The sequence below is a fragment of the Bison bison genome, unplaced genomic scaffold (assembly GCF_000754665.1).
Source record: "Bison bison bison isolate TAMUID 2011002044 unplaced genomic scaffold, Bison_UMD1.0 scf7180017864370, whole genome shotgun sequence".
Taxonomy (NCBI): Eukaryota; Metazoa; Chordata; class Mammalia; order Artiodactyla; family Bovidae; genus Bison; species Bison bison.
The window spans coordinates 152,677-164,376 of NW_011494942.1; the positions used below are offsets into that span (position 1 = coordinate 152,677).

Genomic DNA, 11,700 nt, shown 5'->3' on the forward strand with positions numbered 1-11,700 from the left:
TATGTACTTATTTTGGGGCACAGCAAGATAGGCATCCATCCCACTCCATATCCAACCACTCTTGGAAAAAAATGAGACCTAAGAGAGTAGATGCTAACAACGTGGAAAAGAAAAGAAAGCAAACTGAATTTCTCAGATCAATGAGGAGAAAAGAGGTTCAAGGCACTGGGTTATGGAGAATCTAACTGAGAAGAGAGCTATAGAGTCCCCAGTAATCCTCCTCCTTCCAGTGCCTGTCCCCTACTAGTGCTCTATGTTTTCAAATGTCCATTCTTTCCTCATCCTTAGTCCAAACTCCCATTTGGACAAGAGGAAGAAGGAGTGGACCTCCATGGCAAAATCAAGGAAGGCTTTGCAGAAGGAGCCACATATGAGCTTCTTAATTTGCTGTCATCTGTAAGAGAATTCTTATATGATTGCAGTCTTCTGGGTGAGCATTCATGGCATCTTCAGGGAAAATATCATTTTTTCAAACAGAATAGTTACTTTCTATTTAAAGTTTGAAAGGAGAAGGTAGGGCAGAGCCAGTCCCAAGAGAAATATCCAGTGGAAGACTTTCTTAGCATCTCCTAAGCTGTACTTCAGAAACCATGATTTCCTGGCATGTATTCCTCAATGTGATTATATTAGCAAGACACAAATGGCAAACATTTCATGGTGATGACTAATTTGTGTTCCTTTTACCTTGCCAAGGCAAGTGTCTGTATCTCTTCCTTTCATTCTGTCAATTACTGAGCACTAATGAAAAGCATCCTTGTGATACTTTTTGCTAATACCAGATTTCTTATGTTACTTTTACACATTATTCAAAAATAAAGACCTATATCAGCCCATTAGAAGCAGGAGATCCTTTTTTATCAACCCTCTAATTCCATCTCCAGATCTGGGTATTCTTTGGATCTCACTACACAGGTTCCTTTGAATCTTCTAGGATGCCCTATCTATGCATCCTCAAGGGAAACTTGAGTAGCACTCTGGCTGTACCCCATTTCCTGTCCTAGCTCCTCTTCTTTCTGTTCCTTGGGTTTAGGCTGGTGGCTGGAAGGGACTATGAGAGCATATCCTACCCTTTGAGGATAGGGCCCTATGGAATTCTGGTTATGAAGGTGGCCTCTGCAGTCTGACAACCTGCATCAGAACCCTTGCCCCCTTGACTAATAGTATTACCTTGAGCAAATGTCTCAGTTCCCAACACCTGTAAAATGGGGGTCACAAACCCTTGACATGGCCAGCTGACAGTGGTACAGACTTGACTTCTGCTAAAATAACAACAGATACAATAATCCCTAGTTGGTATCTCATGTACACAGCAAAGACAACCAATAGCTCTAATCCTGAGTAGTCACTTCACTTAAGTGGGCAGAAGCCACTGCCAGCCAGCCCAACACTTACACAACACCCAATTATTAAGGCCAGATAGTGCTCGCCAAACAGAGACACTTCAAGTCTTTGTTTTCTTAATACAGAAGAAAGCTGGTTTGTGGTTTTTAGCTTTAAAAGATGTGGTGCTTGCATGCATGCTACGTCATCTCAATTGGGTCTAACTCTTTGCGACCCTACGAACTGCAGCCCACCAGGTTCTTCTGTCGATGGGATTCTCTAGGCAAGAATGGGTTGCCATGCCCTCTTCCAGGGGATCTTTCCAAATTAGGGATTGAACTCGTGTCTCATTATGTTTCCTGCATTGGCAGGGGTGTTCTTTACCACCACTAGCGCCACCTGGGAAGCTCAAAAGATGTGGTGAAAGTGAAGTCGCTCAGTTGTGTCCGACTCTTTGCGACCCCATGGACGGCAGCCCACCAGGCTCCCCTGTCCCTGGGATTCTCTAGGCAAGAACGCTGGAGTGGGTTGTCATTTCCTTCTCCAAGGCATGAAAGTGAAAAGTGAAAGTGAAGTCGCTCAGTCGTGTCCGACTCTTAGCGACCCCATGGACTGCAGCCCACCAGGCTCCTCCATCCATGGGATTTTCTAGGTTATGAAAAAACATCGTGGCTTCTGCCTTGCTGTCTCACTGATCGGTCTTTATGGAGGATGCCAGCTGCCGTGGCTTGAGGCAGCCATGTGAGGAGACGGATCAGGCAGGGAACTGAAGCTTCTTGCTAAGAGCCATGTGTGTCAGCCACCTTTGAAGTGGATCCTTCAGTCCTAGTCAAGCATTCAGGTGACTGCTGCCCTGACCAACATCTAATCTGCAACCTCGTGATAGACCCTAATCAGAACCATCCCATCTAAGCTGCTCCCAGATTCCTAATCCGCAGAAAGTATAAGATAATAAAGGTATGTTGTTTCAAGTTGCTAAGTTTGAGGTATCTCTGGGTTTATACAGCAATACATAACTAATACCAAATGCTTTCTCTCTCTTGAACCTCAGCCCCCAGAGTCTGCACTTTATTCCTGCCTAGCAGTAGAAAGAAATGTCTGCTCTGAGTTTACCCTGTGGTAATAGCAGTGCCTATCTGATCAGGTTGGGAGGATTCAGGAGGATAATACATTGTAAACTACTTAGTGTGAGCCTAGCACATGGTAAGCACTCAACCAATGCTAGTCATCACTATTATGCAGAAATTACAAGGGACTTCCCTGGAGGTCCAGTGGTTAGGACTCCATGATTTCACTACTGAGGGCCTGAGTTCAATCCCTGGTGGGAACTAAGATCTGAAAAGACACACAGTGTGGCCAAAAACAAAAAAGAAAAAAGAAACATAGGATAGTTGGTGTCTGGGAGGCTCAGGGCATAGTATAATGAATGAAGACGTACAGTTAGGGGTTCAGGGAAGGAAACCCCGAGGCAACTTTCCCCACTTCTAGTAGCTCTTGGGTACAAGTCCTTAAATTGCTGCAGCCAGGGTTCCTTCTGTGAGAGGAGGAGGGACAGATCTACAAGAGAGACATTCTTTGTGGCTGGCTCCTAAAGTGACTAAAGCAGATGTTAAAAGATAGAAAAATTTTACTAAGTAGAAAAAAGAGGAAAAAAAAAAAACACAGAGTGGTGGAATCATTTTTTCTGCTTCTTAACTTTGCCAGGTACTACCTTGTTTATTTTTAGTATCCACCAGGTTAAGTAGAGGGCTTCCCTAGTGGGCTTCCCTGGTGGCTTTCCCTGGTGGCTCAGAGGATAAAGCATCTGCCTGCAATGCAGGAGACCCAGGTTCGATCCCTGGGTTGGGAAGATCCCCTGGAGAAGGAAATGGTAACCCACTCCAGTATTCTTGCCTGGAGAATCCCATGGACAGAGGAGCCTGGCGGGCTACAGTCTGCGGGGTTGCAAAGAGTCGGACACGACTGAGCGAGTTAAGTAGAAGCTCTGTTCAGAAATATTCCTTACTGTGCGCAACCACACACTCTGCAACTCAGAGCAAAACACAGGTCTGTTGTCTAGCATCTGTTCACGGCCCAGGCCATCTCTGGTGTGAGCTGACAGAAAGGTGGTAGGCTCTGAGAGTTGCATACAAGGAGGCTTATCACTGGGCATTTGCTCTCAAGGGGGACATATCAGAAGAAAAAGACAGATTTTGAAAGACTAAGAATAAATTAAAGAATATGAAGTACAAAGTGGAAGTTTGTCAATCAGTGTGCTAAACTAAAATGATTAGGCAGAAAAAAACCTGAAAAACAATTGAGAGCCAACAGTGGTCAGAGACAGACTAAAATAAAATGAGTCAGTTGGAGCAATCTTGGACCTAATTCTGTGAATGCAGCTCATATACTGAATCACTATCCTTAAATACCCTAGAGGATAAACTTCATAGTTTTTATCTGTTTCAATGACTGTGATATTCCAAGTACCTACCTCAGTGCTGAGCACACTGTAGGAGCTTGATAAATATTTGCTAAACACATTTATTTACATGAAAGAATATGACTCAACATAGCTCAAAAAGTAGGGGCAAATCTAGAGACACCTATTATTTAAGAGTATGCATATTTATTTCTCAAGTTAAACACTTTTGATTTACACAGTCTTTTATTGATGTCCCTGATAATTCAGTAATCAGTGTGCATTATGCATCTCACCAGGCTACAAATTCTTCTTGTCCCCAAACTTTAGGCTCCATTCATTTGTTAGACAAATCAGAAAAAGTATTCTAGCTTTGTAGGTTGTGGAGAGAGGCCAAGTTGGCTTTTTCAAAATGTTATATGAAAAAATTATAGCTTGAGTTCACAGGTCAGTAGTAACATATTAATGTAGTATTAATTGTCCTATACTTACTTCAAGGATTGTAAGCTCTAATGGTCAAGGGTAGAAATATGCTCCCTCACCCCTAATGATCTACTGTTAGAGAAACTGCTTTGATAAGACAACCTGTTTAACTCAACCTAAGGCTCTACAGGGTCACTGCATTACTGTCATTCCATTTGTACAAATACAGAGGAAACCTAAAGAATTTCGATATCTTCTCTGTCACTTCTGGTATGAAAAAGAGACACAAATTGTACTTGTTTGACTAGAATCCTTTAGTTATTTAGGACTTTGAATCATTTCAAAAGCCTCCTGAGAGGTAAACAAATTTCTCTTACACAAAGAGATACTGGCAGCATGAAGTTCAGGTCAGAGTCCATGTAGGAAAGACTCTCCTCAGTTACCACAAGTTTCACTGATTGGCTGTCCACAGCAGCTTGGTTTGCGCTTCCTCAGAGCTCAACTTGGGAACAGTACAGTCATCTGGAGCCATTCTGTACCAAATGACAACCATCTGCTGCCCACATGCACTTTCTACTTGGACAAATAAAAACAATCACCCCACACGAAAACCCATTAATTCATACTTTTTAAAGACACTTAGCCCCACCTTGGAACAGCAACACTCCTGACAGCAATTCTTTGAGAATTAAGAATGGTATTAAGAATGGATCACCTAAAGCAAATCTTGGAAGTATTTAGAATGTCTGTGCATTTTCACAAGAAAAATACTCCTGGTTGCTTTTCTGTAGACTTTTATCTTCCCATATGTTTATAATTGGATTATTCAAACAAATGTACAAAGAGTGAACAATTATTTACAAGAGCCTTAGCTTATAGCATGAAGTTTTGACCACAGAGATACGGGTTTAGATTAAGATGTGGCGAGAATACACAGAAGAACTATACAAAAAAACTCTTAATGACTTGAATAACCACAAAGGTGGGATCACTCACCTAGAGCCAGACATCCTGGAGTTGAAATCAAGTGGGCCTTAGGAAGCAATACTACAAAGATAGTAGAGGTGATGGAATTCCAGCTGAGCTATTTCAAATCTTAAAAGATGATGCTGTTAAAGGGCTGCACTCAGTGTGCCAGCAAATTTGGAAAACTCAGCAGTGGCCACAGGACTGGAAAAGGTCAGTTTTTATTCAATCACAAAGAAGGGCAATGCCAAAGAACGTTTAAACTATCGTACAATTGTGCTTATTTTGCATGCTAGGAAAGTAATGCTCAAAATTCTTCAGGCAAGGCTTCAATAGTATATGAACTTAGAACTTTCAGATGTAAAAGCTGGATTTAGAAAAGGCAGAGGAACCAGAGAGCAAATTGCCAACATCCATTGGCTCATAGAGAAAGCAAGGGAATTTCAGAAAAACAACTCCTTCTGTTTCATTAAAGTGAAAGTGAAGTCGCTCAGTCGTGTCCAGCTCTTTGCAACCCCACAGACTGTAGCCTACCAGGCTCCTTGGTCCATGGGATTTTCCAGGCAAGAACACTGGAGTGGGTTGCCATTTTCTTCTCCAGGAGATCTTCCCGACCCAGGGATTGAATCTGGGTCTCCTGCATTGTAGACAGACGCTTTACCGCTAAACTCTTTGTGTGGATCACAACAAACTGGAAAATTCTTAAAGAAATGGGAATACAAGACTAACTACCTTACCTGTCTCCTAACAAACCTTTACGCAAGTCAAGAAGCAACAGTTAGAACCAGACATGGAACATCAAACTGGTTCCAAATTGGGAAAGGAGTACATCAAGGCTGTATATTGTCACTGTGCTTATTTAACTTCCATGCAGAGTACATCATGCGAAATGCTGGGCTGGATGAATCACAAGCTGGGATCAAGATTGCCAGGAGAAATATAAATAACCTCAGATATGCACATAATACCACCCTAATGGCAGAAAGCAAGAAGAACTAAAGAACCTCTTGATGGATGTGAAAGAGGAGAATGAAAAGGTTGGTTTAAAACTCAATGTTCAAAAAACTAAGATCATGGCATACAGTCCCATCACTTCATGGTAAATGGAAACAGTGGCAGACTTTATTTTCTTGGGCTCCAAAATCACTGCAGACCGTGACTGTAACAATGAAATTAAAAGAAGCTTGCTCCTTGGAAGAAAAGCTTTGACAAACCTAGACAGCATATTAAAAAGCAGAGGTGTCAATTTGCTGACAAAGATCTGTATAGCCAAAGCTATGATTTTTCCAATAGTCATGTACAGATGTGAGAGTTGGACCATAAACAAGGCTGAACACTGAAAAATTGATGCTTTTAAACTGTGGTGCTGGAGAAGACTTCTGAGAGTCCCTTGGACAGCAAGGAGATCAAACCAGTTAATACTAAAAAAAAAAAAAAATCAACCCAGAATACTCATTGGAAGGACTGATGCTGAAGCTGAAGCTCCAAAACTTTGGCCACCTGATACGAAGAGCCAACTCATTGAAAAAAACCCTGAGGCTAGGAAAGATTAAAGACAAAAGGAGAAGGGGACAACAGAGGGTGAGATGGTTGGATGGCATCGCTGACTCAATGGACATAAGTTTGAGCAAACTCCAGGAGATAGTGAAAGGGAAGCCTGATGTGCTGCAGTCCATGGGGGTCACAAAGAGTTGGACACGAGTTAGTGACTGAACAACAATGTACTGGTTTAAAAGCATGATTTGTTATAATCTTATCATTCTTTACATTCATAACAATTGCTTATCCTCATAGTTAATCCACTTTAAGTATCAGGGATCTGGGAATGGTAGATAGAAGAAGTGAACTGAAATCCTTCATTCAACAAGTTTTACTGTGCTCACTATTTGTTGGCCTGGGATATATAGCAGTGGGATATAGGGGTGATTTTCTATTTATTGAAGTTAGATCCTGTGAGTTTTTCACTTTTTTCTTCCTTCAGAAAAGTACTTATATCTATGTGTCTATCAATTAAGTTTTACCATAGTCTGCAGCATTATATCAACCTGCACTATAATTATTTTTAAGGGCAGAGTTTTATCATTTTTATATTTTATGTATTATAAATCTTGGACAGTTGGCCTAGGGCAAATGTATTTAGTTCTCTTTTCAGTCTAAGATTATTTTATCAAAACAATTAAAGTCAGGAAAACACCTACTTTGAGAATCAATGTTACTGTTGTCACAGTAGTATACAAGTTGCCACCTCAACACTACTGATGAAATAAATGACAATGGTTAAGTAGTTGCCAGATTCCCAGAATTGTAGAAGCCTGGGAATTGCTTAAACAAAAAGGTGAGAAAGCTCCAGCATAAAAAAAAAAAAAGAACAACAAAGGCAAGGCAAAGGTTTACAGTTTTGGCACTGCCCTGCCTTTGAGAAATCACTCTAGAGGGCAAAGGGCACTAGGGTGATTACTGCTTTAAAATTAAAAGTCACCCTGAAACACTATGAAGGGGGGATGAGGGACAACCTTCATTATACACACACATAGAGCAACCTAGATAGCATATTCAAAAGCAAAGATACTACTTTGCCAACAAAGGTTCGTCCAATCAAGGCTATGGTTTTTCCTGTGGTCATGTATGGATGAGAGTTGGACTCTGAAGAAGGCTGAGTGCCGAAGAATTGATGCTTTTGAACTGTGGTGTTGGAGAAGACTCTTGAAAGTCCCTTGGACTGCAAGGAGATCCAACCAGTTCATTCTGGAGGAGATCAGCCCCAGGATTTCTTTGGAAGGAATGGTGCTAAAGCTGAAAGTCTAGTACTTTGGCCACCTCATGCGAAGAGTTGACTCATTGGAAAAGACTCTGATGCTGGGAGGGATTGGGGGCAGGAGGAGAAGGGGACGACAGAGGATGAGATAGCTGGACGGCATCACCAACTCGATGGACGTGAGTTTGAGTGAACTCCGGGAGCTGGTGATGGACAGGGAGGCCTGGCGTGCTGCGATTCATGGGGTTGCAAAGAGTCGGACACGACTGAGTGACTGAACTGAACTGAGAGATACATGTATACATATGCTTATATGCCTACATATGTATGTATATACATAGATACACATGTAAACACACATATATGTATATATTATATAAAATAGTGTATGTCTGAGGGAAAGTAATGGGGAGAAGTCCAGCAGTCAAAGAGAAACTCTGTGAATCTCCTCCTACTCCAGAATTTTGAAAACTTCTACTTGGCTTTTGAAGAATGCGCCTCAGTGAAGGGGAGAGCAGTGAGGAAGAATTCACACCTGCTAAACCTGTTTTGTTTTTTCCTTTCTTTTACTTTGCCTACTATTGAGCAGCAGAATGGGCTAGGAATTCTTTTTGGACATAGGGAATTTAGTCCCTGCTACTACTGGAAAGTTAGTCATTTTGGAGTCTGAAGTTTGGGTGCAGAGTTGGGGGGAATACCTGGGGTTTTCCTTATGCCAACCATTAAAATGGAAGTTTCACTTCAAAGCTATAAACCTCGCAGAAAGGTCAGCACAAGTTGGTCCTTAAAAAATATTGTTAATTGAATAAATGTGTGAATTAAAGGATCAGTGAATGAGATCAATGAGTAATAACTGTTTTCTCTATGTGGTGAATACAGAAAAATATAAGACGTAATTGCTGCCTTTAGGATGCTTTATAATCAGATAGAGACACAAAGTTAGTCATAAAGTAGTTGGAGGACAATATGCAATAGTGGCAATAAAACCACTATTGTTTTGGCAAAATAATCTTGAAAGCTAGCTTGTGAGTGGTTCAGCCTATAATGTTCTTAAGTGGTTTGGAAAACAGAGATGATGCTGAAAGTGAAAGTGAAGGTGGCTCAATCGTGACCTATGCTTTGCAACCCAATGGAATTCTCCAGGCCAGAATACTGGAGTGGGTAGCCTTTCCCTTCTCCAGGGGATCTTCCCAACCCAGGGATCAAACCCAGGTCTCCTGCATTGCAGGATGATGCTGAGCTGGGCCTTAAATAATTAATAAGGTTTAAATAACTGCTTGCTTATCAATCCTCCTACTCCATTGGTATCTTAGGGGTTCTGAGGTATATTCTCGAAACTTCTTGGGCTGGTTCCAATAATTTAAATTTTTAAGGATGTGTTAAATTCATCTGTCAGATCTACTTGCAAGTGCAGCACGATTTTCGTTAAGAGCAGAGGAAGGAAGACAAAGAATGATTTTGTAAAACGGGTGTAGTGTCCATATATTTGGAGCTCCAACCCCGTATGTGAAATTGGGATTCCATAGAAAAACCTCTGCTCAGTGCACACTTGGACCCTGTCTGATACAGATTTCATGGCCCACTTCTCACTTGTCACAAGGAATGTGTCATTGACTGTACAGTTGACTCCTGTTCTTTGCTTTAATTAGTACTTCAAGAAACTGTTCAGAGAGATCTTTGTTGACAACTTAAAGACTGATTTGGGCTGCAAACTTCTCTCCTCTGTAGCTTCAAGTCAAAAACTCAGTGGATCAAATGGATAAAAGCCCTTTTGTCTAAACTGAATGGAGTGAGGCTGTACATTTGAACAGTGAGGGACTCCACAGCTTCTCAGAGAGGTTTTGTGATACCCTCCTACTAATGCTGCCATGCCTGTGCCTACCTATGCTTTCCCAGTTTTGCTTAATATTGTGTTTTGCAGAAATGATGTTTGGATGGCAAAACATTTTTCTTTTTAACTTTGCTGGCCTTTCACTGCTTTCTTCTTATCTTGTTCTTAAATCAGATTGTAGACAGAAATGTGTGTTTGTTTATTATGCCAAGAACAGGTTTTGCTGAATTTAATGGGAAAATGTGGTCTCTAGGATTTTTGGAAGACATTGACAAGTGTCCTGAAATGAAAGCAGCACACAGCACAAGTCTCTCCTGAAGCTCTTCATGTTTTGCATTACTCTTACGAAAAAAACAAAAAGAGGACAAACTTTTTATTGAAAAAACAAAACAGCTACAGAAAAACACATAAAACAAATATATAGCTTAATGAGTTATTACAAGGTAAACGCTTGTGTAACCACAATTCAAGCCAAGAAACATTGACAAAACTCTGCCAATTTCAACCCCCACCAAAGCCCCTCCATATACCCTTGCTAATAATAACCTCCCCTCCCAACAAAAGTAGCCAATATTCTGAGTATTAAAGCAATGTTTTCTTTCTTTACTGTATCATCACTCAAGTCTTAAAAGACATCCAAGTGTACATTCCTGGACCATTATTTAGTCTTATCTGCTGAGAAATTTTCTTCTTTTAAGTCTCTTTTAATCTATAGGGTCCTCCTCCAATCCTTTCCTTTACACCCTATCTGTTAAGGAACCCAGATCACTTAACCTGTACACTCACTTACACTCTAAACATTACTGACTGTACACCCATGGTTCAACAAGGTTTTGTCTTCTTCATTTCCCTTATATTGGCTACTGGATCCAGAGACATGATTAGATTCAAGCTTTCTTTGGGAAGACTAGGTGCTATGGTCTGAAGATTTGTGTCTCGCTCCCCAAATTCATATGTTGAAATTCTAACCCCCTAAAATGATGGTATTGACAGATGAAGCTTTAGGAAGGTGATTAGGTCAAGGGAGGAAACCTTCATGAGTGGAATTATAACTTCTAAAAGAGATCCCACAGAGCTCCCTAGTCCCTTCCACCACATGAAAGCACAACAGTAAGTCCGTGACCCAGAAATTGGCCCTCACCCACCACACTGACAGCCTCTAGAACTGTGAGAGCTAAATTTCTGACGTTTATAAGCCACCCAGTCTATGATATTTTGTTACAGTACCCTAGTGGACTAAGACAATACGTGATGACATTTTCTTTCACAGGAAGGCACATACTGTTCATGGGGCTCTCAAAGCAAGAATATTGAAGTGGTTTGCCATTCCCTTTTCCAGTGGGCTACATTTTGTCAGAACTCTCCACCTTGACCCATCCGTCTTGGGTGGCTCTACACAGCATGGCTCATAGTTTCATTGATTTAGACAAGACTGTGGTCCATGTGATTAGATTGGTTAGTTTTCTGTGATTGTGGTTTTCAGTCTGTCTGCCCTCTGATGGAGAAGGATAAGAGGCCTACAGAAGCTTCCTGATGGGAGAGACTGACTGAGGGTGAAACTGGGTCTTGTTCTGGTGGGTGGGGCCATGCTCAGTAAATCTTTAATCCAATTTTCTATTGATGGGTAGGGCTGTGTTCCCTCCCTGCTATTTCAGTTCAGTTCAGTTCAGTTCAGTCGCTCAGTTGTGTCTGAATCTTTGCGACCCCGTGAATCACAGCACACCAGGCCTCCCTGTCCATCACCAACTCCTGGAGTTCACTCAAACTCATGTCCATCGAGTCGGTGACGCCATCCAGCCATCACATCCTCTGTCGTCCCCTTCTCCTCCAGCCCCCAATCCCTCCCAGCATTAGGGTCTTTTCCAGTGAGTCAGCTCTTCACATTAGGTGGCCAAAGTACTGGAATTTCAGCTTTAGCATCAGTCCTTCCAACGAACACCCAGGACTGATCTCCTTTAGAATGGACTGGTTGGATCTCCTTGCAGTCCAAGGGACTCTCAAGAGTCT

At 41.6% G+C, this 11,700-nt stretch overlaps 1 non-coding gene across 1 annotated transcript; it reads left to right on the forward strand.

The window, feature by feature from the left end:
- Nucleotides 1–3,097: 3,097 nt before the first annotated feature.
- On the forward strand, nt 3,098–3,169 carry TRNAC-GCA. The gene has a single exon. It is a non-coding gene; the product is annotated as a tRNA-Cys (tRNA).
- The last annotated feature ends 8,531 nt before the right edge of the window (nt 3,170–11,700 follow it).